General features: G+C 42.8%; 1 protein-coding gene across 4 annotated transcripts in view; it reads right to left on the bottom strand.

Moving 5' to 3' along the window:
- Positions 1 to 21679, bottom strand: part of LOC128869321 (probable serine/threonine-protein kinase mps1) — a 236573-nt gene that overhangs the window by 100534 nt on the left and 114360 nt on the right. The gene's annotated exons all lie outside the window — the stretch shown is intronic.

The following is a 21679-nucleotide window of genomic DNA, read 5'->3' as shown; positions in this document are numbered from 1 at the left end:
CCCTATTATGAATACATCCCTGAGAATATATTGGAAAATGAGCAATACATACACGATAAACTCGGGCATCGCCATAAGAACAAACAGAACAATCACCCACAATAGACCGGATATAACGCTAATAAACAAACGAACAAAAACCACCACTTTTATTGAAATAAGCACACTCCATGATACGAATATACACAGAAAATATAACGCAAAACTAGAGAAATAAAATGATATAATAACAGAAGTGAAAAGAATTTGGAAACCAAATACAGTAAAAACCTTTTATTATGTCTCCAACTGGGATAGTTCACAAAAGTTTAGTCAATAACCTAAAATTTTTGAACATTAAAGCCGATATACATATTTACATACATCATAAAATTCAAAAAGCTAATATATTATTATTATTAAAAACATGCAACATAACGCGAAAATTTTTAAACCAGCAATAAAATTTAATCAACAAAACAGTGCCGAAACGAATTGCATTCGTTAATTGCCGTCGTGTTCGGTGATATGGACCCCGCTTCGAGCGGTATGCGGGGGGGAAAGTGGCAAGGGAAGAATAACCATAACAATAATAATAACAACCGTAGACGATTTGAAGCTTTATGCCAGCAAACCAAAGCATCTAGAAAACCTTTTGAAGTGTGTTGAAATCTTCTCTAAAGATATTAAAATGCTCATCAGACTTGACAATTGCCGAAAGATCACAATGCTTAAAGGAAAATTGGTTCCTCGGTTATAGAGAAGTCTCACGGGCTGCGAATAGTATGATTTGTCAAAAATGAAGTCTAACCGCCGCCGTGGTGTGGTGAAATTTTTTACAGAGTTGATTACAGTGAATTCTCTCTTTAGTATATTGGCTCTGCACAGTTTTTGGCTTCTGTAGAAAATCAAATTGACGAATGGACGACGGCATTTTCCAAGGCATTTGAATGTACATTTCTTGACAAATGAAATTTCATTCAAATTACAATATTATATATTTTCCAAAAATTTAAATGTACATTCAACGATACATTCAAGGATTTTTGAATTATAAGCACCAACATTTAAAATCAAAGTCACTTTAATGTTCGTTGCTTTAATTTGAAAAGAAGATTACAATATAAACAAAATACATTGTAAAACGTCCTCAGACTTTGGTGCATGCGTTTTAGTAAATTTAAAACTTTATACAAGTTTGGTGAAAATTGTTGCTAATTTTTTGTGTTGAAACTAATTTTAGACGAGAATGCATAGAACGTACAAGTGTTTTGGAATATAGATATAAGTATATGTACATATACAAAAGTTCAATTGCATCTTAAATTTTTATAGTGTTAGAAATAGTAACATAGTGTTATATCATCATGTTGGTCTCCTTGTCGCGGGGATGAGGCTTAAGTGGTGGTTTGACTCCCATATCATGGGGACCAACCCAACACGAACTAAGAGGGAAGCTCCATATGAGGATTGGCTAGCCATCCACCCGCTTCACGGCAAAATTGGTGGCCATCCAATCACCATATGAAGATCACCGTACCGACGTACCTGTTAATCCTTAACCCTCATCATCCCATCATCTCCTCTCCTCCGGGACTAGCCCTGGTAAAGGTGGTAAAGCTGAGTCTGAAACGATTGATACCTCCACAGTAGCAAAGCCTGCACGGCATGGCTACTAGGAGAGACGTGCTGCCTTCAGGCTACTGGAGCGCTTGAAAACGATTCCAGAGTGGGAGTGGTCTGTTAAACAGAAGCACTCTTTTAGCTGGGCGACAAGGCTAACGGAGGAGTCTCCTCGGGGTTCTGAACCGAACCCAAAACGTCAGTTGTCGGACGACCCACCCAGCAACCCCAGCACGTTGAAGAAGCCCCGAAACAACAAGACTTCTCAAGCTACATACAGCGAAGCTGTATAAGGCCAACAGCTATGGGCGGTGGTTGATAAAAGCAACCCTGACGGCACTATTTCGCCTGACAATTGGAAGAAAGTGGAAGCCAGGCTCTCAAGCGTTTTCTTCCAAATTCTGAAGGAGAATCCTGGTCCAGCTCCTTTCTGTCGCGATAGTGGATGGCATCAGAGCCACGTGAAGCTTATTGCCTGTGCCGATCAGAGATCCACTGATCTTTACAAAATAGCCATTTCAAGGATCGGCGAAGTATGGCCTGGGTCTAAACTCGAGGTAATTTCAAGGGATGACATCCCCAGTTTACGAAGAGCTAGGGCCTGGTTACCAGCGGAGCCATCAAACCCTCAGAGGATCCTTGAAATGCTTCGGGTATGTAATCCGGAGCTTCCTTTATCGTCTTAGAAGGTCACAAAGCTGGACGCTCCCAAGGGCGATGGAGTCTTTCAATCAAAAAACCTCAATGGACAAGCAGTCCCTAAATGCAAAGGAAGCTATAGTTTCCACCCCTAAATCTGGATCAAACCAGATTTCTTTTAGTACGACGGAAGCTGGGATAACTAAACCTAGTGGAAGTGTCAGTACATCGAAGCCCTTCACGGCTAGCCCAGTTCGTACGGCGGAAGCTGGTGCTGAGGACAAACCTGGCAACAGCAGAAGTGGCGGTACTCGCAACAAAACTACGGCCAAGAAGTCAATTTCCTCTACCACCAATACCGGGACTAGCCCTGGTAAAGGTGGCAAAGCTGAGTCTGACACTGATACCTCCGCAGTAGCAGAGCCTGCACGGCATGGTTACAAGGAGAGACGTGCTGCCTTCAGGCTACTGGAGCGCCTGAAAACGATTCCAGAGGGGGAGTGGTCTGTTAAACAGAAGCACTCATTTAGCTGGGCGACAAGGGTAACGGAGGAGTCCCCTCGGGGTTCTGAACCGAACCCAAAACGTCAGTTGTCGGACGACCCACCCAGCAACCCCAGCACGTTGAAGAAGCCCCGAATCAACAAGACTTCTCCAGCTACGTACAGCGAAGCTGTCAAAGGCCAACAGATATGGGCGGTGGTTGATAAAAGCAACCCTGACGGCACTATTTCGCCTGACAATTGGAAGAAAGTGGAAGCCAGGCTCTCAAGCGTCTTCTTCCAAATTCTGAAGGAGAATCCTGGTCCAGCTCCTTTCTGTCGCGATAGTGGATGGCATCAGAGTCATGTGAAGCTAATCGCCTGTGCCGATCAGAGATCCACTGATCTATACAAAATAGCCATCTCAAGGATTGGCGAAGTATGGCCTGGGTCTAAACTCGAGGTAATTTCAAGGGATGACATCCCTAGTTTACCAAGAGCTAGGGCCTGGTTACCAGCGGAGCCATCAGACCCTCAACGAATCCTTGAAATGCTTCGGGTATGCAATCCAGAGCTTCCTACATCGTCTTGGAAGGTCACAAAGCTGGACGATCCCAAGGGCGAGTACCGAAGCGCTACTTTCGTAGTCTGCAAGGACTCGGTGGACGCACTGGCGCGATCTGACGGTGTAGTAAGCTATGGGTTTTCGTCCATAACTCTGAGGGTCTACAATAAGGACAAGGCGCCTAACTTAAAGGACCCGGTTGGAGCTGAGATAGGCCCCACGGCGGAATCTGGCTCCGGTCCTAACACTGCTACAGCGCTACGGAAGGCATCTGCTGACGGCAGTATCTCTTCCTTGTTAGATAGAGTACTTGATACTACTCTCACTGATGAGGAAGAGCTACTGGCGTCAGATTCAGATGAGCCCAACAAAACGGTGGTGGAGAGGAAGCCCAGTAACCATGATGTTACGGGTTCTTCAGATTAACCTTCACCACTCAAAGGTTGCGTCCGCCAACCTCATAATCCACCTGGCCAAAGGTGGACATCATATTGTCCTGATTCAAGAACCATGGGTATCACATGGACTTGTGTGCGGACTAAGGACTCAAAAATATAAACTGATGTATGCTCACAACAAATGTAACCCTAGAGCGTGCGTACTAATAAGAAAAGGGATAAATGCTTTTATGCTCTCTAATTACAGCGACACCGATCAATTGACCATTAGCCTGGAGTCGGGAAATGAACGGATGTGGCTATCTTCCTGTTACCTCGCACATGACCACGAGGAGCTACCGAGATCAATATTCAAAGATCTGGTAGCGCAGGCGCAGAAGCTTGGCGCAAAGCTAATCATTGGTGCGGATGTAAATGCGCATCACGAGATATGGGGCAGCACTGATACTAACGCTAGAGGTGAGTGTCTCTTTGACTATCTGATAGGTACTAAACTACAGATTTGCAATAAAGGTAATAAACCTACTTTTGTCATTCGTAATAGACAGGAAGTGTTAGACGCTACTTTTGCTTTTGACTGCGTTATTAACAGAATTAGGAACTGGAAAGTTTTGGAAGAACATTCTTTCTCTGATCATAGATATATCTCGTTTGAGATTAGTAAAAATGTACCGAAACCTAAGCCTGGTAGAAATATTAGGAAAACAGACTGGGAAACGTATGTAGATTGTATCGGGGTTACCCTAGGAACATGTCCATCTCTGGTACCACAAAGAATAGAAGGACTAGAAAATTTGGTTGACAAGATTACCTACAACATGAATGCTGCCTTGGTGGAAGCCTGTCCCATAAGAAGACTGAGGGGTAAACCCAAGCCTAAGTGGTGGACGGTTGAACTAAGCAAGCTTTAAAAAACAAGCAGAATCGCTTTTAATGAGGCAAGGAAAACACGTCTCGATGAAGATTGGAAAGGCTATAAAGATGCTCTGAGAATCTACAAGAAGGAAATCAAAAATGCCCAAAGGCATTCTTGGAAATCCTTTTGTGAAGAGGTTGAGGGGGCAACTGAGGCCTTCAGTCTTCTTAAATTTTTTGGCGGGAAGCCCTCAAAATTGGGAACTGCTACAGAAAAGTGATGGTACTTTCACTACAACCAGTAAAGAATCTCTAGAACTTTTACTCGACACTCATTTTCCAGGTTGCTCAGACATTACTGGGCATGACATGGAAGATACAGTACACTGTCGTGAAGTCCGAATAGATGCTATATCTGGGGATCGGCTCTTATGGGCGATTGAAAGTTTCAAATCTTTTAAATCACCGGGCCCAGATAGTATTTACCCGGTGGAACTGCAAAAGGACGCCGGATATCTAGCACACGGTCTACTAGCAATCTTCAAAGGTTGCTTTCTTTACGGTCATATACCTCTTAAGTGGAGACAAGTCAAAATTGTTGTCATTCCAAAAGCTGGTAGGAACTCACATACCCATCCAAAATACTTAAGACCGATATCTCTTTCCTCCTTCCTATTGAAAACTTTGGAGAGGTTGATAGAATTTCACTTAAGCCTAACTATAGATAGAAATCTTATCTCTACGTCACAACATGCCTACACGAAAGGGAAATCGGTAGAGACAGCTCTACATAGACTTATTTACACGGCAGAGAGTTCACTGCACAAACAAGAATTTACTTTAGCCGCTTTCCTTGATATTGAAGGGGTCTTTAACAATGTTGAAGGGGGGGCAATTACTGCAGCACTCACGGATCTTAGGGTAGAAACGGGCTTGGTAGGCTTCATTGGCAAAATGCTAAATAGCAGAATCATTGAAGCGGAACTAGGAGAATCGGTGCTCAGGAGATTGGTAAGTAGAGTACACCTTGCGGTGTAGAGTCCTCTCACCGTTTTTAGGGAACGCAGTTGTAAATAAGCTTCTGTTAATAAATAATAATAATAATAATAATAATAATAATAATAATAATAATAACCCCGCAGGGCATACCCAAAGAGGTGTGACGGGTGTGACAACCCCGCGGTCCCTAGTCCGGACGAGAGAACAACAAACCTACCGTCTGAATGCCAAACATGCAGGCTAGTAAAATGTATGTCTGAAGGATACTGTGAACCCAGAAGGAAAACTGTAAACCAATTTTAGCCGCAAGGAGTAGATCGAAAGAGATGTAATGGGGAGCGACGCCCCCACGGTACCATAGTCAACCGTCTTGATGGGTCAACTACCCACTAGACGTGAAAATAGTTCCAAGAAGAAGAACACAAGCCTGGGACGAGCACCGCAATGATCGGGATCGGTGCGGGAACCAACAGCCCGATCAAGAAGACAACCGGATAACCCAAAATCAACCAGCACAAAGTGTTTTGCATGGCCAACCTGCAACCACAAAAGCTGGAAAGCCCCGGCAGCGCTTAGCATGGACAACAGAAATGAACACCACAGTTATGCGATGCTACTATCAAGCAACAAAAATGGAATCCAATAAAATAGGGTACAAAGACGAAATGCGGAACTTATTTCTTCAAATATACCCACAATTTGAAGACGTAATCACCTCACAGAGACTAGTAGATCAGAAAAGGACCATTATTGTAAACAAGCGTTTATCAGATATTGAAATTTAAAACATCAAACAAATAGTAGTAGCACACTTTAAGCCACCATCAACACAAACTCAGTCTCTATTAGATGAACCACAGGCAACAACACACCTAAACACACAACCAACACAAACACATGCAATATCAACAGAGCAACACGGAGCAATCGAAGTAACATATAATAATAACAACACATCAATGGCCGGTCCCACACAGTGTACTATCCCGCTCCCAAACACACACCACACAGTAGAAGAAATAGAAAACAAACTAATGACAAACACAATAAAATGGAAAAATACGGACCCAACAACCAGACCTTCACTTCCAAAATTAATTTTTAAAGAACATACGAACACATATATATGTTATATAAATCGATATCTAACGGACAACCAAACATATTTAGAAGAAACACAGAACCTGGAAGAATACCAAACATTGATATACACAGTCGCAACAACAGTAATATAACTAAATCAACAAACAATATCCAACAATAAACACACAATAACCAGAAAACGAGCCCCAAAATGGCAAACTCGCTTAAATACAAAAATCAATAAATTAAGAAAAGACATAGCAATAATCACACAACACAATAGAGGAAATACATCGAAGAAAGTCACCAAACACTTGAAGCGGTTGACAGGGAAGAGCGAATCCCTCCCAATCACGCTGGATACGCTGAAACAAAAATTAAAAGTATACGCATACAGGCTACGTAAATATAAAGAATCAAACGAACGGAAGAAACAAAATAGAATATTTAAGTACAACAAAAAAACCTTTTATAAAACTCTAACAGAAAACAGTCATCAATTAAACATAAGTCCTCCAACAAAACAGCAAATACAAACATACTGGCAAGATATATGGTCCAAATACGAAGAACATAATAACAATAACACATGGATAAAACAAGAAGAAGAAACACGCAGTACTATCCCAACACAAGAAAACATCACAATAACCCTACCAGAACTTACAAGAACTATCAAAAATACACACAATTGGAAGTATCCCGGAATAGACCACATCCACAACTATTGGTACAAAACAATAACATCGACACACAATAGACTATTAAAATTAATAAACGATACAATAAACCAATCAAACACTCTACCAGCTTTTCTTACTCAAGGCATAACATTTATTAAACCAAAGAATGATCAAACCAATAATCCAGCAAATTACAGACCAATCACATGCTTACCCACTCTTTACAAAATTATCACATCATTAATGTCCCAAAAAATATACACGCACCTAATAGACAATAACATTTTAACAAATGAACAAAAAGGATGTAGAAAACAAAGTCAAGGCTGTAAAGAACAAATAATAATAGACCAAACAATCACACAACAAGCCATTAAAGAACAACGAAATCTACATACATTGTGTAAAATAAGTACCCGGAATTTATAATTTAAACTCTCCCGGGAATACCTGACACTTCAAATTTGGTTTTTTCATGTTGGTACACATGTCCTTGAATGCACAAGCCTTATTAGAACGGGATCTATTACTTAGTGTGTTTTATTCTGCAGTCAAAGTGAGTTGATCTTTTGTTTACTTGGCGAATTTTACTATGGATTTTTGCAAAAAGAGCATCGGAAGGAGGTCTCTGAAGACATGGTTTCCCGAGCTAATACGGACCCTACGTTCATGAAACGCATAATAACTGGTGATGAGACATGGGTCTACGAGTACGATATGCAAACCAGTCAGCAATCGTCGAGAACGAGCCGTATCCAAAAAAACCACGCCAAAGCCGGTCAAAAGTGAAGGTTATGCTCACGGTTTTCTTTGATTACCAAGGCGTGGTGCACTCTGAGTTCCTTCCAGAGGGCCAAACGGTTAATAAGGAATATTATTTATCCGTTTTAAGGCGTTTACGTGAAGCCATTCGCCGTAAACGGCCCGAATTGTGGAAGGACAATTCGTGGATTCTGCACGACGACAGCGCGCCATCGCACCGAGCCTTGATTGTACGCGAATACAAGACCAAAAACTTAATAAATACTATCGAACAGCCACCGTATTCGCCAGATCTCGCACCCTGTGACTTTTTTCTCTTCCCAAAACTAAAATTGCCACTTCGGGGAAGGCGTTTTGAGTCGATTGAAGACATTAAAAAAAATTCGCTAGAGGAGCTGAAGGCCATCCCGGCGCCGGCCTACCAGCGGGCCATGGATGACTGGGTTGTTCGTTGGAATATTTGTATCGGCTCAAAAGGAGCCTATTTTGAAGGCGATCCAACAAATAATGATGAATAATATGAAAAAATGTGTTTTTTTTTTTAAATTCCGGGTACTTATTTTACACAATGTACATGTTATATTGACTACAAAAAAGCGTTCGACAAAATTCCACATAGCTGGCTGTTACAAGTTCTAAAAATATATAAAATACACCCAAAATATATACAATTCCTTAAAATAAATATGGAAAATTGGACAACAAAAATACTTTTACAAACCCCATCCATAAATATAACAACAGATGCAATTAAAATAAAAACCGGAATATTTCAAGGAGATGCACTAAGTGCGCTCTGGTTTTGCATATGTCTGAATCCACTCTCAAACATACTGAATAAAACAAAATATGGATTTGATATAAAAAGTCAAAAACAAAATAAATCACCTACTATACATGGACGATATAAAACTATATGCGAAAAACCAACAAGAACTACAAAGATTAATAAAAATAACCGAGAAATTTACTATAGACATAAAAATGGAATTTGGAATAGATAAATGCAAAACCCAACATATAGAACGCGGACAATGGACGGACAGAAACACAATAGAAACACTAAATAATGAAACTCTCCTAAATATGGAAGAGAATGAGTTTTATAAATACCTAGGTTTTAAACAAAATATAAAAATAGACCATACAACAACTAAAAAAGAATTAACCGCTGCGTATCTAGCGCGTATAAATAAGATCCTGAAAAGCTACTTGAACTCGAAAAACCTTTTTAATGCCATGAACACATATGCGATACCGTTGTTAACATACTCTTTTGGAGTAATCAAGTGGAGTAATACAGATATCGAAAATCTAAAGATAGCCACAAGAACGAAATTAACAAAACATAATAAACATCACCCACATTCATGTAAAGAGCGTATAACAATACCCAGAAAAAATGGAGGAAGAGGACTTATTGATATCCATCAGCTGTACAACAACCAAATAAATAACTTAAGAACATACTTCTACAACCAAGACACATCCCTTCATAAAGCAATAGTACTAGCAGACAAAGAACTAACGCCCCTTAACCTCAACAACCAAAGCCTTACTCTACCAAAACATACAATAGAGGAAACCATAGCAGCATGGAAACAAAAACAAATACACGGAAAACATCCACATATAGTTAACAATGCCAACATAGATCAGCAAAACACATATACGTGGCTAAGAAAAGGAGATCTACAAGCAGAAACAGAAGGATTCATCATTGGAATACAAGACCAAATCATAGCCACAAGAAACTACAGAAAATACATAATAAAAGATTCAACCATCACATCCGACAGATGCCGTAAATGTAACATATACACAGAAACTATAGACCACATAACAGCGGGATGCCCAATGCTCGCTGGGACAAAATACACACAAAGACACAATACAGTAGCCAAAATCATCCACAAGGAAATAGCCACATTTCTCAACTTAACCAATGACACATCACCATATTATGAATATACACCTGAAACCATACTAGAAAACGAAGACTTTAAACTATACTGGGACAGAACCATATACACTGACAAGACAATAATATGCAATAGACCAGATATAACAATAATAGATAAGAAAGAAAAAACCACACAGTTCATAGAAATAAGTGTCCCTAATGACGTTAATATACACAGCAAATATACAGAAAAAATTGAAAAATACATAGAGCTTGCGCAAGAAATCAAAAACATATGGAAACAAAATGAAGTGAAAATAGTACCATTTATTATTTCAGCAACAGGAATATTACACAACACCTTCATACAAAACCTAAAATCAATAAATATAAACGAAAAAACACACGCACAAATACAAAAAGCTGTTATACTGAAAACTTGTAATATAGTAAGGTCCTTTCTAAACCAGATCTATTAAAATTGCACACTCTTGCAACACTCTTAACACAAAACAACAGAGCATTGTCCCTTGATACCGATATCCGGGACACATGTTATCTCCGGTAGTTGCGAACCCTACCGAGATGGAGTAACTCTATAATAATAATAATAAATTTGTATCTGCATTAAGAGACCTAATACAGAATGCTCTAGATATACTTTCTAGGTGGGCAGGAAAGTGTGGTCTAGGAGTCAACCCAGACAAAACACAACTCATATTGTTCACTAGGAAACACAGAATCCCTCAGCTGAGCCCAATTATGCTCAAAGGGGAAGCTCTTGTGATTTCGGAAGAAACCAAGTACTTGGGACTAAACATAGATAGGAAACTGACTTGGAAGTCAAACATCTTAGAAAAAGTCAGGAAAGCGAACCTAGCTTTTTATGCCTGTAAGAGAGCTTTACGTAAGACCTGGGGAATTAAACCTAAGGTTGCTCATTGGCTCTACACTGCTGTCGTCAGACCCATTCTTCTATAAGGAAATGTTGTCTGGTGGTGTGCTATGCAGAAAAAAAACCTATTCTAATTTATTGAATAAGGTGCAGAGATCAGCGGAACTAGCAATATGTGGCCGCATGAAAACCACGCCATCCATGGCTTTGGACATCATGCTACATCTGCCACCCCTAGATCTCTTCTGCAAATACTCAGCGGCCTGCTCCGTTTTAAGGCTCAAAGCTAGCTCCCAATGGAGAATTGCGTGTGACATGGACATTCAACCATTTTAGACTCCTACACGGATATACCCAGTGACTGCGATTATCATCCTCCCATTCTTTGCTTCGAAAGGAGTTTCCTAATGAAAATCCCTTCTAGACTGGAATGGCTTGAAGAAGATCTAACACCCAACACACCCGTTAAGATCTACACGGACGGATCCAAAATGGACACCGGTGTAGGATCAGAGTTATTTTGCGAAGAGCTTTCTATTAGTGAATCCTTTAAACTACCGGATCACTGTAGCGTTTTCCAAGCGGAAATAAACGCTATTCATGAAGCCTTAAAAAGGCTAAAGATAAACAGAATATCATCAACGGATATCTGCATTCTATCAGACAGCCAAGCTGCCGTACGAGCCCTGGATGCATTCCAAACAACATCAAGGAGTGTCTTACGTTGTCGCCAATCTCTGAATGAGATGGCCAAGCAATATCGTATAATCTTATGCTGGGTCCCAGGCCACAGAGATATACCAGGGAACTGTAGGGCAGACCAACTTGCAAAAGAAGGTACCTGTATGCCAGACATAAGTAATTTTATGGAGATACCTCTCGCAACTTGTAAGCTTCTCATTAAGGACGCACTAATCAATTCTGCAAATCAGAGATGGGTTAGCGCTAACATCTGAGAAATTGCTAGGCAAACATGGCCAAGGCTAAATTTACGTCTATCCAAGAGTATTATAAAACTTAAATCTATACACTTTAGCTATCAACAACCTTTTACGCTTTGTCAAAAGCTCAGGATGGTTCAATATGGAGAGGGAAATGTAGCCCAGCCCCCGCGGCTCACAACGGACCCATTCCGTGGTCTAAGTGGCATCGTTGTCTCTATGTGCGATGCGGCTGCCAAACCTACCCATCTACCTATATCAGTAACATAGGTAATACCCCTACTTTTGTAACAACTACGAGAAGTGAAGTTCTAGATATCACGTGTGTCAATGAATGAGGGATGCAAATTTCAAAAGACTGAAGAGTGTCTACAGACAACTCCTTCTCAGATCACAGGTACTTAATGTACAGTATTTTATTGCCAACTAAGCAGTGTAAGCCGGTTACAAACCGCAGACGCACAAACTGGAGGATGTTTGAAACCACATTATCTAGCAATCTCCCTGCAGCGACATACCGAATTAACTCCGAGTTACAGCTCACTCAGTGGATTATGAGCTGACTTCAGCATTTCAACAAGCTGCGAAAGCAGCATGTCCTCAGACAACGAGAAGAGGGAAACCGAAACCTCCATGGTGGTCCACTGATATAGCAAATCTTAAAAGGGAATGCAGAACTATGTATGTATAACGAAGCGACGAGAACGTAGATTTAAGTATGCCATAAAAACAGCGCCTTGGACAGATTTCTGTCAAAAGATAGGAAGTGTTTCGGAGACCAATAGACTCCGAAAAGTAGTATCAACAAGTCCCAGCAACCTTAACTACCTCATAAAAGAGAATGGCCAGTGGACAACCAGGAGTGAAGAAACACTACAATTACTAATGTAGACACACTTCCCAGGTTGTCTCTGCAACGAGGACAGTAGAACCCATCCTATAGTTCACTGCGAGAATCCCCCAATAGATTTTATAACGGAGGATAACATAAAATTTGTCATTGGCCAAGCCTTACAAATCACTGGGGCCAGATGGAATCATCCAAATTTGGATGACACATCCATTAAGAAATCTTCGATCAGGGGTACACCCCACGGTGAGGTAATTTCTCCACTTCTGTGGAACTTAACTGTCAATAATCTTCTACAAGAACTTGAAAAAATGGGAAGTAAAATAATATCATATGCGGATGATATTGTAGTAGCAATCTTGGGGAAAGACCTTCCCACATTATGTGATCTCCAACAAAGATATCTCAACAGATTATCACTTTGGTGTAAAAGTCGAGGACTAGAAGTAAATCCGGAAAAAACGGATATGATACTGTTTAGTAGGAAACATAAAACCCCTGCTCTTCAATAAATATTCCTCGGAGGGAAACCACTTAGAGTAACAAAAAGGGCAAAATATTTAGGATAGGAAGCTCAATTGGGGGCTCACAGTCGCAGACAGAGCACGCAAAGCTATAACCGTGTTGTACTCCTGCAGAAGGCTTATTGGTAAGAAATGGGGATTGGAACCCAGACTGATAAATTGGCTCTACACAGCAGTGATTAGGCCAATTCTCTACTATGGTATTGCAATATGGTGGAATGTCCTTGAGAGGGGTGTGAACATCAAAAAACTTGACAATGCTCAAAGATTAGCATCTGTTCTGATAACCAGTACGATGCCAACGACACCACCGAAAGCATTATATACGAAATTTAACTTCCTTCCAGTAGATCTGCAGGCAATATATAAGTCGCGCAGTGCGACAATAAGGCTGAACACTCAAACAAGGATTATGTTCACGATAAAATCCTGGCTGTCACTTTGGGGCTTCCCGGCCTATGCACTCCCGCCTATACTTACCATTACAGCTTTTACGACTCTCCTACCCTCAAGGGAAGAGTGGGATCGGGACGATGTAAGACAGCGCAAGTCCATCCCTGTATACATTGATGCCTCAAAGCTCGAGGGCAGGATGGGCGGAGCTGGCTCCAACGGGTCAGGGGATAGAATTTGGCCGAGGTAAGGTATGCCTGTCGTAAAAGGCGACTAAAATCTAGGGTGACCAGTCCCTGAGTAGGGGAGCTCAACTGATAGTGTCTTCGGGTGCAAGGTCTGATCGAAGACTTAATCTCAGTACCACGAGGATCAGAACCCCTCAACGTTTGTTCCTACATTAAGCGTCAAAAACGGAGAGCGCCGCATAAGTGAACGCGCGCATAAAATGCTATCTCGATGAGGTTTCTGCGTTAAAGGCCATTCGACGCCGCCTTCTATAAAAAGAAAAGAAAAAAAGTGTCCCCATCACCGTGCACGAGCATGGTGAATAATAGAAAAATCCAGGAACGACTGACTCATGGTGGGCGGCTACCTGGTCAGCGTCTGTTCTCCATGGTAGGAGCGGCTGTCTTTTTAATGATGTGGAGTGGCTTTGCGAGCCATCAGGATTGATTCCAGTAAGATCCTGATTACGGCACACTGGAGTTGAAGCAGATTGCGATTGGACTGGGGTATTGAATCTCTGTGATCTTAGTAAGTGGAGTGGAATCCAAGTGAAACGACTCACAGAAGGGTTCGCTGCCTCTCTGTCCTACTAAAACTTGGCAAGTCTCACGATACGTTCAATGCCTGTTGCCACCTTTGGTGGCCACGTAGGTTGGTTTGAGATGACTCCCCATTAGTTCCGGTCTGAACTCTGGCTTTGAACACTGTACCCCATAAAGGGCAGTGTCGACCATCGCATGGCCCCTCTGAATTCATAGATAACCATGGGACTTAGGCACTACAAGTAAAAATGATGAGTCTAGGAGAAGCTATTGACTCTCTCCTGGAGTACTACAAAGGCCGTCACAATATGCAACATGAAATAAAAAGGACCGGTTCACTTATAAAAAAGAGGCACACTGAAGCCATTATGGCGATGGAAGAGTGTGAGAAACAACAGACAACTCCAAAAAAGAATACTCCAAAAACCTCAAACGTTAGCACTATTAGAAAATAATGTTCCGGTATCATTACACAATCGGTTAAAAGGACGAGAACAAGAAACAGTCCTAGCACGCAAGGAACTGGCAACTTGGTCGTGAACGCACTATCGCTTGCGGCAAAAAAAAAGTGTGCAACGGCAGCTATTCATCAGGCAAAACCAGTACAGGCACCAATTAAAGACCAAAATGCCAGCTGTCGAATCAAGAAAAGAAAAGAAAAGAAGCCGCCTAAATCGGTGAGGACAAGGTCTGATACTATAATCATATCCAAGTCTGAAAATTCTACGTATGCTGACATTCTGCCTAAGGTAAAAACATCGGACTCTCTAAGACTCTCGGAGAAGATGTAAAAGCAGTCCGCAGAACAGCTAAACAGGAATTGATCATAGGGCTTAAAGAGGCACCGTACGGAAAAACATCAGAATAACAAGCAGCGATTGAAGATATTCTGAAAACCGCAGCAAAAGTGACGGTTACAACTCACACTGTAACAGTACAGTGCAGAGACCTGGATGAGGTAACCACTGCGGAAGAATTGTGTGACGCGCTTCATGCCCAATGCAATATTAAACGTCCAGATACAGTGGCAGTAAGAAGCCTAAGAACGGTGTACAACGCTACACAGACGGCCTTCAGCGTCGTCCCAGCCGGGGATGCGAAAAAGGTGTTAGAGGTTCAACGTGTGCGAATTGTATGGGTGTCATGTCGGGTACGGAAGGTCGATTCTCCTAAGTGTTGCTTCAAGTACTGGGGATACGATCATGTCGCTCAAAATTGCGAGGACCAAATAGACAGACTGGGACTCAGTACAAAATGTGGTCACGAAGGCCATAAGGCACTTACGTGCAAAAATCCTGAACAATGTGCACTGTGCAAGGGGAACCATGCAGCTGGCAGCTACAAATGTCCGTTAGCTAAAAAGGCGCGAAGAGAAGCCCTCCAATGAGGGTTTACAGCTTAATCTCAATCACAGCCTCACCGCAGAAGAATATGAACGAATGCTGACAGCCTTGGCATTTAAGGCACGTGGCCAGCATCCAATACTTATAGCTGGCGATTTCAATGCCTGGTGTACTACTTGGGGAAGTACGCGTACGAGCAGATGTGGCAGAGTGCTTTTGGAAAGCCTGACACCATTTGACTTGGAATTCCTCAATGTGCCTGGTAAACTCACTTTTCAAACCGAAAGAGGATGCTCAATAGTGGACCTTGCCTTTGCCCATAGTGCTACAGCGCGCAACGCAACATGGACTGTAAGCTCCATCTATACGTACAGCGATCATAAGGCAATAATCATCGATATGCCAATGGGTGTAAAAAAGAGTGATTTTCACTTTCAAAGAGCACAGCAAAAAGGGTGGAAGAAACAATCGTTTGATTCCGAAGTTTTCAACATGTGCTGGAACGGTTGCTTAATTCCAGATAGCGTTGAGGAAATGAAAGCAGAAGGCATGACGGCGGTCATAAACAACTTTCTCAGCAAGTCCTGCGACGCGACCAAGCCTAGGTTATCGGGAAGGCCACACAGAAAAGCAGTATATTGGTGGAATAGTCACATCGCAAAAACAAGAGGAGACTGCAATCGGGTGCGCAGAAAGCTGAATCGAGCACGCGGAACATCAGCCGTCGACGCATTATTAGCACAACATAAAACCTGTAAAGCTGCGCTTAAAAAAGCTATACAGGCTAGCAAAAATCGCTGTTTTAAAGAGCCTTGCGACAGCGTGAACCACGACCCCTGGGGAATGGAATGTAAGGTTGTAATGAGAACCATTAAGAGTCCAAGAGGACCACAGCCAATGTGCCCAGCCCTATTGCGAGTAGTGGTTTCCACATTATTTCCATATCAGGTGGAGTCAAATCCACGACAGACACAACGAGTGATAGCGTTTGAAATCCCAGAAGTCACCAAACAAGAAGTGCTTTCCACAGTACAGCACATTACTGATAACAAAGCTCCGGGCTTGGATGGCGTGCCAAATGTAGCTGTGAAAGCAGCAATTAAATCAACACACGTGATTTTTGCTAAATTGTACAACACATGTCTCAACGAAAGAGTTTTTCCAAAAGTGTGGAAGAAAGTGTGCTACTCAAACCGCCGGACCATCCATCGTCATATTGTCCACTGTGTATGCTAGATACACTCTGCAAAATACTAGAACGCATCATATGTTACAGAATGCAAGACCTTCAACAAGGCTTTCCCGAAAAAAGTACGGCTTCAGAAGAGGCTGTTCAACCATGGATGCAATACAAGCTGTAATGAGTATTGCTCGTCAAGTCACTAGCGGCAGGAAATCGAAAGGTGGCGCGAAGAAATACTACGCTGCTGTTACCTTAGACATAAAAAATGCGTTCAACTCCGCAAGCTGGCCCCAGATTATGAGTGCACTGAGAGGATTCGCGGTACCGATATACCTGCAAAAAAGCATATCAACCTACTTTGGGGCTCTTGCTTTATGACACTGATAACAGTATAGGCACATATAAAGTAACTGGCGGTGTTCCGCAAGGCTCGGTGCTTGACCCAACATTTTGGAATGCCATGTATGACGGTATCCTCAAGTGAGACAAATCTTATCCCCCATGTGTGCGAAAACGAAGAAAACTGGAAAATTACATGTGTAGTGGCCGCAAATATCATGAAGAACCTTCAATGCGCGGAATATTCACGAAGGTCCCTAGAAAGAGCTCCTTAACACAATGTACAGTACAGAATGACAATAACAGACTGTTGAGTAATAGCATACTCTCAACGGCCTCCTGACGTACTACTGAACGGTGAAGTTCCAGGACGACATACCGTAGAACATGAGGGGGGTTTAGTTGGGTTGAAGTCCCACACCACGGCTTCGGCCATAGGCTTTTGATGCTTCCCCTCCTCCACAAAAAAAAAGGGTGGGCGGAGGTGTATACTTCGAACATCTGGAGATCCCCTTCAGCTTTCGGCTGCCCGACTACTGGCGTGTCTTTCCGGCTGAACTGATGGCAATACTAAAAGCCGCGACACTGATAAAGTGTGATGCGATATCCGAAAATGATATCTACATTTTCACTGATAGCCAAGCGGCGATAGAGTCCCTCACAAAAAAGTCGACAACCTCAAGGAGCCATCTCTTAACGAGATGGCTGAGTCATTTCACTTAAAGGTAACAAGGGTTCCTGATCATTGCGACACTGAGGGTAACTGTAGAGCCGATCAGCTAGCGAGACTCGGCACCAAATTGACCGATCAGTACATAGACATTGACATAGGGATACCCTTACAAACATGTAAGGTACACATCCTTGAAGAAATTCTAAGCAAAGCAAACGAGAGATGGCGTAATGAAGCCACCTGCGAAATTGCCCATCAACTGTGGCCGAATCTAAATGTTAAACGCATAGAATCTCTGCTAAGCCGAAATAAACACAGTCTTTGCACATTAATCTCAGTCATAAGGGGCACTGTCTAATAGGTAGACACGCCCAAAGGATGGGTGTGCAAACACATGACTTCTGTAGAAGTTGTCTAGATGAGGACGAGGAAGAGACAATCTCGCACCTACTGTGCCACTATCCTGCTCTATCCAGACGCAGGTTTACTATTCTGGGTAAACAATTTTTTAATGAGTTCTGCAGAAATCAGAGATATTCTAAAATTTTAGAAAAGCACACACTGGTTTCAGGAGAGAAAGGGACAAGCTCCCCGTGCGGCATCACAATGGGCTATGAGCCTGAGTGTGCCTCACAGGCCAACCGATTCCGCCTACCCTAACCTTCAAATATTTAGTAAATACCCGAATGATCGAATTCCTGCCTAACATAGACTTAAACAATTATCTTTTGCATATTTTTTTTTTTTTTTTTTTTGTTATGGAGGTGGCACAAAGCATTGAAAGCCGAAAAGTGTGAGACTTGCCTTTCGGCTCACCCACTAAAAACCCACCCCAGCTCCGTTTCCCTCCCGCGGGACAACCGTTAAGTAGTACTTGACGGAAGGGGGAGCGGCCTATTGCCTCTTCATGAAGATCTGCGCTGTTGTTCAGCGCGACGCAGTTTGGAGATTATTATTTTTGCCATATTACATACAGCGGACCAATATTCTTCGGACTCTAACATAATATCGACTAGGTTATCAGCCGTAATTGGCTTCCCCACCCTAGTGCTTAGTTCCTCCCTTTCTAACGCAAATCGCGGACAGACAAACAAAACATGTTCTGCGTCTTCTGCAGTTGGTGCACAATGAGAACAGTACGGGTCGTCTTCGTGCTTAAACCTGTATAAGTAGGATTTGAAGCACCCATGTCCTGTCAGTATTTGGGTCAGGTAGTAATCTAACTGTCCATGTTCACGGTTAATCCATTTGGAAATTATGGGAATCAAGCGGTACGTCCAGCGTCCGTTGGGAGACGAGCTCCATTTTTCCTGCCATGAAAGCTGGCTACGCTCTCTTGCTATCCTGCGTATTGTTGCCCGTTCTGAAGTAGCTTTTTTTTTGTAGATTTCAGCATACTCTGTTGCCATTAGGTTGATTGGGAGTAGACCTGCTATAACCATAATGGCGTCTTCCGATACCGTGCGAAACGCGCAGCACACTCTGAGGGCACTCAATCGGTACACCGATTTCATACACTTCACATACGTGCTGTAGTTTGTGGCTTCCGCCCATGCTGGAGCTGCGTACAGCAAAATCGATGAGACCACAGTATTAAGAAGTCTCCTGCTGTTTTGCCTAGGGCCTCTAATATTCATCATTAGTCGTGTTAGCGCAGTTACTGCTTCTGCCGCCCTGCTGCTCGCGTACACCAAGTGCTCTTTGAAATTGAGCCTACGGTCAATTATTACGCCCAGGTACTTAATGAATGGCTTCGATTCTATACTATGGTCGCCCACCATTATATTAGCTGACTCCACAATCTTCCTGCTGCTAATTAATACAGCTTCAGTTTTATGGTCCGCAAGAGTTAGACCACTGTTACATAACCATCTCTTTACCATGCCGATAGCCCGGTTGCATGTTTCTTCGGCTCGACCGAGTGTTTTGGCCACGACCACAACAGCTATGTCGTCAGCAAATCCAATGATTTGCGACCCTAGAGGCAGACTGAGGCGCAAGACTCCATCGTACATCACGTTCCAAAGTAAGGGTCCCAGGACTGAGCCTTGTGGAACTCCGCCAGTTATTTTGTGCTCTTTTACCCCAGCATCGGTTTTATAGCGCAGTGTTCTGTCGGAAAGGTAACTGGCGACAATCCTGCGAATGTACCTTGGAACGTGGAAATTATCAAGGGCGATCAGAATTTTGCTCCAATTCGCCGTATTGAAGGCGTTCTTGACGTCTAGTGTCGCAATTAGGCAATACTCCTTGCTACCGTTTAGCCATCGAGTACCTTCAATTGCCTTCTGCGCAATGGTCTTGACTGCAGACACAGCATCTGTTGTTGAACGGGCTTTCCGGAATCCGAATTGTCGGGGTGATAGACCGCCTACATCCTCTATAGCAGCCTCCAGACGGACTGCAATCAGTCGTTCCAGGATTTTTCCTGCGGTGTCGAGCATGCACAGGGGGCGGTAGCCTGTAGGATCTTCCGCAGGCTTGGATCCTTTTGGTATTAAAACCAGTTTCTGCAACTTCCACTGGGTTGGAAATGTACCTTCCTTTAGGCATGTATTGTAGAGATCTACAAAAATGTCGGTACGACTTTGAATAGCAATTTTTAAGGCCTCGTTGGGGATTCCATCCGGTCCTGGAGCTTTATTGTTTTTAATCCGTTTTATGATCATCAGGAGTTCTTCTTTGCTGGTTAGCTGCAAATTTTGGTCGCCTTCACAGGATCCTACCAATTCGTGGTCTCGTATAGTGTCTTGGACGGGGAACAGAGTTTCTACTACATTACGCAGTGTAGCTGGGCATGTTGTTGCGAGTGGCTTAAAGACTTTGAGTTTTTTCATAACAAGCCTGTAACCGAGGCCCCAAGGGTCATTATCGGCATCGTCGCATAGCTGCAGGAAACACCGGCGTTTACTGTTTTTGATTGCCCTTTTTAGGGCCTTCCTTTTTTGCTTATATTGGAGCTGGTTTTCTTGAAAACTGTCCGTACCCCTAGATCGTTGGTAGACTCGCCTTGCTCTTAAACATTCGCTGCGCAGTTCTCCAATGTCTGCTGTCCACCAGTAGACAGGTTCGCTGTTGCGCTTATTGGGCCTCGTTTTGGACATGGCTGCGTCGCATGCCTCTGTTAGGTGTCTCATGGTTTGTGTTGTTTTCTCAGATGCATCCCCTCCGAGAGCTACATCTGCCAGCATGATTTCAATAATCTCAGCCTCCATTGTTTTAACTTTGTACCGCGTGTCGTAGTTATTTGGGAACCTTTCTTCGCCGTGCTTCCTTATTTCACAGATTATTGCGAGGTGATCGCTCCGAGTGTAATGCTGGCTGACGAACCATTTCGTGTCGCGAACAAGACTAGAACTCACGAAGGTAAGATCGATTATAGACCCCGTTCCTGCCTTTTGATACGTCTGTTGGCTTCCTGTGTTCATCAAGGCTGTATCTAGCATAGCAAACGCTTCCAGCAGGGCTTGCCCTCTAGGGCTTGTGCGTGGGCATCCCCAGTTAACAGCCCAAGCGTTGAAATCACCGGCTACGATGACAGGTCTATGCTCCTTTACATCCTGGGCGAGGTTCTCCAGGATGCCTGTTGCTTCCAGCAGAGTTAAGCTGGGTGGTAGATAGCAGCTGTAAATGTATGTGCCTTCCACGCGCGCACGTACGAAACCGCGGGCTGCATTCACGCTCATCAGTTGGGATCTATTTGCTCCACAGTTCCAAATCGTTGACTTGCCTGTTGTGTCAGAGGCCCAGCCGTTACCTGTTTTGTGTTTATAGGGCTCACTAAGTATAGCAACATC

This window comes from Anastrepha ludens, chromosome X (genome assembly GCF_028408465.1).
Source record: "Anastrepha ludens isolate Willacy chromosome X, idAnaLude1.1, whole genome shotgun sequence".
NCBI lineage: Eukaryota > Metazoa > Arthropoda > Insecta > Diptera > Tephritidae > Anastrepha > Anastrepha ludens.
This window is presented reverse-complemented; position numbering and strand designations above follow the sequence as displayed.